The sequence below is a fragment of the Arachis ipaensis genome, chromosome B7, assembly GCF_059453495.1.
Source record: "Arachis ipaensis isolate K30076 ecotype BB chromosome B7, ASM5945349v1, whole genome shotgun sequence".
Taxonomy (NCBI): Eukaryota; Viridiplantae; Streptophyta; class Magnoliopsida; order Fabales; family Fabaceae; genus Arachis; species Arachis ipaensis.
This window is the reverse complement of record NC_142442.1, coordinates 111,704,601-111,709,813: the sequence shown is the minus strand read 5'-3', so window position 1 is coordinate 111,709,813 and position 5,213 is coordinate 111,704,601. Positions and strand designations below refer to the sequence as shown.

General features: G+C 31.3%; 1 pseudogene across 1 annotated transcript; it reads left to right on the top strand.

Moving 5' to 3' along the window:
* The first annotated feature begins 1,100 nt into the window (after positions 1 to 1,100).
* Positions 1,101 to 4,617, top strand: LOC107607460 (MLO-like protein 9; annotated as a pseudogene). The gene is made up of 14 exons (XR_015892185.1): positions 1,101 to 1,329; positions 1,446 to 1,738; positions 2,043 to 2,159; positions 2,245 to 2,302; positions 2,402 to 2,490; positions 2,576 to 2,650; positions 2,740 to 2,828; positions 3,169 to 3,218; positions 3,305 to 3,345; positions 3,422 to 3,595; positions 3,706 to 3,741; positions 3,824 to 3,891; positions 4,034 to 4,094; positions 4,176 to 4,617. The product of XR_015892185.1 is annotated as an MLO-like protein 9 (transcript).
* The last annotated feature ends 596 nt before the right edge of the window (positions 4,618 to 5,213 follow it).

Sequence of the window (5,213 nt, the reverse complement as noted above, 5' to 3'; positions counted from 1 at the left end):
TTGCCACAAAATCAAAGAAAAATTATAGCCAAAGTAGTAGTAGTGTATTGTGTGTATGTGGTTTCACTACTACTTTCACAAGCAATTTTTTATTTTGTTTCATGAATTGATTTTAAAATTATATTTGATTAGTGAATTTGATTAGTGAATTAATTTTAATTTTAATTTTGATTCTATGATGTTGAATTATTAACATATTATTGTTTAAATAATTATTTTATTGTTCTAATTTATTTATGAGATAATTTAAAAATTAATTATATTTTATAATACTAAATATAATTATAAAAATAATTATTATGTTATGTATATTTTGCCTTCACTAATAAAATTTTTTGAATCTGTTACTACACATGTGTTATTTTATATATTTTAATGAGTATTTTATATTTGTTAATTGAATTTGATGTACATATAACATGATTATATATTTATATTTTTTTGCTATCAATAAATAATTTTGTAATTAACCATTTGTCTATATCTTGAATTTTTTAAAGTAATTGAATAATTATTTAAAATATATGCATATAAAATCTGAATAAAATTGGTTGTAGACATCTAAACGCCAATTTGTTGTAGTGCATTGTTAAGTATTCCCGCCGTCACGCCGGTGCCCCGGATTTGATCCCCAGGCAGCAGCATAACTTGGTTTTCTTTTTTCATTTTTCTGCAATTGATAATTTGATGTGAGTTGGGACTAATTAATATGTATTAAGACAGAAGAATGAATGGATTTGAGAGGCCAAAATTAGTTTGGAGGGTCGATGGGTGAAATTGGTAGTATAAGCGGCAGTTGTTCCTCTCCGTTCATTTTGCAGTGGTTACAAATTATGAATGCAACAAATAGGAAACAAAAAACACTTCCCCCTGCTTCTGTTTCATTTTCTCATCATTGCCGCATGGCGCTTATTATTATTATTATTATTATTATTCCTCCTCATCAGAATTACTCCACTCCTCCATGGTTCTTCACCTAATTCAATTCAATCATTAAAAAAAAAACTCATCACATACTAACAATAAAAACAAACACAAACACTTTGCTTTTTGAATATGGCGGTAAGAGGAGAGGAAAGGGCGCTAGATCACACCCCTACATGGGCTGTCGCTGCCGTCTGCGCCTCTATCGTCCTCATTTCTATAGTGCTCGAGAAAATTATACATAAATTCGAAAAAGTATGAAGAACCTAGTAATTTGTTTAATTACTCACATGTATTTATTTTATTACTATTCGTCATGATTAATTAGTGTTGTTGCTTGGTTTCAGATGTTTGAACGTAAAAAGAAGATGGCTCTGTTACAAGCACTCGCAAAGATTAAAGGCGGTAACAACATTGTTTGTCCCTTCCCGTCACGTTTTATTTTTCTTTTAATCTATGATTAGTGTGTTTTTTTGGCACATTCTCCATTAATAGTGAACATGTTTATATATGCATTTCAGAGCTTATGGTTTTGGGATTTATTTCGTTAATATTAACGTTTGGACAAACCTACATTTCCAAATGGTGTATTCCCGAGAAGTATGCAAATACCATGCTACCTTGTGTTAGAAGCACGAAGGAGGAAGGCGAAGGCGGCGGCGGCGGCCACAACCAAGCTACTCCAGCGGGTGCGGGTGTTGTGGAAGAGAAGGGTGGTGCTAAAGAGGCTGCTGCTGAAGGTGAACCGCCCCATCGCAGGCTTTTGACATACGAACGTAGGTTTCTGGCTGCAGCTAGTGAAGGATGTAAACCGGTAACAATGCATTGTTGTTATTATTATTAACATGCATAAGGTTTAAGAGGATACTAGAGTAACAACCATATTAGGCATATATCAAAATTAGTCATCAAAATCAGCCACTAATATAAAATATATATTAAAATATAAAATACAAATTAAAAATAATTAAACAACATGTTACACACAAATATTTTGGTGTACATAAGTATTTTTGTCGAAGTAATTACCTTTATTACGAGAGCATTAGTTAAATCTTATTGCAAATGAATATTAAGAAGTTGATTATGGAAATGGATAATGTTGATTGTTTGTGTAGGGGATGGAGCCTCTTATATCTGTGCATGGAATGCATCAATTGCACATTTTCATATTCTTCTTGGCTGTCTTCCATGTCGTATACAGTGCCATAACAATGACTCTTGGAAGAGCAAAGGTTGCTATTATAGATCAGATGATAGATAGATAGACCACATATTTATGACATAACATTCTAACATCATTCTTTGTTCTTCTGGAAGATTCGTGGGTGGAAGGCATGGGAACAGGACCATATTGTGGATCAAGAAGCCTTGAATGGTAAAACAACAATGATACCATATAGTTCTGTTTTAAGTTATATTTTTTTCTTCTCCAATAATTTAATTGGATTGGTGTGTGATGATAATAACTGTTCAGATCCTAGAAGATTCAGACTTACTCACGAGACATCATTTGTGAGGGATCACAACAGTATTTGGACTAAAACTCCAGTTTCCTTCTATTTTGTAAGGGATTACAATATCAGTCTTTCATGCTTGTTTTTCAAGTTTCAACTCACAGTCAGTGATATGTTACTAATCAATTTTTCAGGTATGCTTCTTTCGACAGTTTTTCAGATCTGTTCGCAAGGCCGACTATTTGACCATGCGACATGGATTTGTTACTGTTAGTGATTTTCCTAATGCAGTATCAGCATCATTTTGGTGCTGTTTTTCATCATTTTCTTGAATGGATATCCAACTTCATTTTTGTAGGTTCATTTAGCACCTGGAAGTAAGTTTGATTTTCAAAAATATATTAAGAGGTCATTAGAAGACGACTTTAAGGTAGTTGTGGGAATCAGGTAATTTTCCAAATTTACCCACATTTTTTTGCGCTTTTATATACTAATCATTAGCTTCGTATCACTTATGCTGTGTTTGATAAATATTTCAGAATAGAAAATATATGAATGAGGTTATTTCTATTGTTTCCAATTTTTAGGTAGATAAAATATCAAATAAATCCTTTTCCAAAACCAAGATAATTTTGTATGTTTCTCGATCTATTTTCTTTTCTATATATTTCTATCCTAAGACACTTACTAAATACGACCTTAGGGTGTTGAAGAGGATAGTTTATTCTTGATTCTTCTAATTTGTAATTTGTTCTAATATTTGTGGGTATCTTTGTGATTTTGGCAGTCCAATACTTTGGGCATCAGTGGTGTTTTTCTTGCTTGTAAATGTTCATGGTTTGTCCCTTGACCTATTTATCAATTGGTTTATATATTTGATGCTCATATTCATGTAGAAACCTGATTTCTTAACTTTGGTTCAGGATGGCATGCTTCCTTTGGGGTGTCTTTTCTTCCACTAATGGTAATTAAGCATATTTTCACTGCCAATAATTTTTTTTCACAGAAAATAAAAGGACTAATACTTGAATTGCTTGAAGGTTATTCTAGCTGTTGGGACAAAGCTTCAGGCAATTATAACCCGAATGGCACTTGACATAAAAGAAAGGCATGCTGTAGTGCAGGGGATCCCTCTTGTTCAAGTCTCTGACAAGTACTTTTGGTTTGAGTGGCCTGAGTTAGTTCTTTATCTCATCCATTTTGTTCTCTTTCAGGTATTTTTGTCCATTTCATCTTATGAAGCTTAATTATATTTGTTTTATAGACATTGAATATTTGAAGAGTTTTACTTATGCAACTTGGTGCTCTTTGTTTACATGTCCAGAATGCATTTGAGCTGACATATTTCTGGTGGACATGGGTAATTGAACTCTTCCTGAGTTGTTAATACAATTAACTTTGGAAACCTTAAATTAATTCTCTTCCTTGTTGATCTGATGCAGTATGAATTTGGTTGGGCATCTTGCTTTTATGAAGATGAAATACTTATGATTAGTAGAGTTGCACTTGGGTAAGTCATTCCTTGCTAGTGATTATCCATGCCTGTTCACATACATAGAACAATTACATTTGAACATAAATGTTCTGTTCTATTGTTTCACATCATCAATAATTAATGGGAATAATACTAATTTAAAAATTGAATTTTGCAGGATAGGAGCTCAAATAATCACCAGCTATGTCACTCTTCCACTGTATGCACTTGTTACACAGGTAAGTTGGTTTAAGGTTACAAATGATTTTCATTAAACAAAGCAAAGAACAATATTTATGATTGTGATGATAATTGTTCAGATGGGATCAACAATGAAGAAGTCAATATTTGATGAACAAACATCGAAGGCTCTAAAGAAGTGGCACCAGAATGCTCTGAAGAAGATAGCATCCAGGGGACGCCATGCCACTTTGGGAGGCACCACTATGTCAAAATCGCCGGACGGTTCACCCAGCAAAATGTCAACTAGATCCCCAAACGCCGGGCAGTCAGCCACCATATTGTCGAGCGTAGATAACACTATCCCCGCCTATGACAACCGTGACCTTCTAACTGGACCATGACAACACATAAATGCGTACATACTATTTTCTGCTCCTTGTAGTTTGAGTGTTGAATGTAGCAAGCTAGCGAATGGATTTGTAATTGTAGCACAGTGTTTGGTTTAGCTTTTATAAACTGGAGTTGAGTTCAATTTAATTATACTAGAATTGATTTTAATTAAAATTGAGTTTGTTTTAACATGACTTATGTTTTGATATTTTAATTTAAAAATAATTATAATTAATAAAATATTATTTGGATAATAATGATTAAAATCACTTTTAGATATAAAATTATCGATAAAGATTAGATTAAATTTTTAATATTATTATTTTAACAATTTTTATATTACAGAATTTTAAATTAGAACATATTATTATATAAAATATTATCTTAAATATTATATGCGTATTATAATAAATTACACATAATATTAAATATATACACATAATTGATAATGTCTAATAATTATAAATTATAATAATAAAAGACAAATAAATTTATAAAATTAAACAAAAATAACAATAAAGTATATAACATACAAAAGTGCATTACAACATATAAATATAAATATAACATTAATTTAATTGCAAAAGTATTAAGATTTGATCTACATGATAAGATTTGATCTGTGCACTAAAATTTGATCTCGAATAGAGTTTCAAACAATATTTATTTCTGAAGAAAAAGTAATAGATAAATTTGAGGATAGGCTATCACCAATTTGATTATCATCTTCATCTTCAATAATAATATTTTCATCTTTCCTACCATATGAATTCAAAATCCGGTTC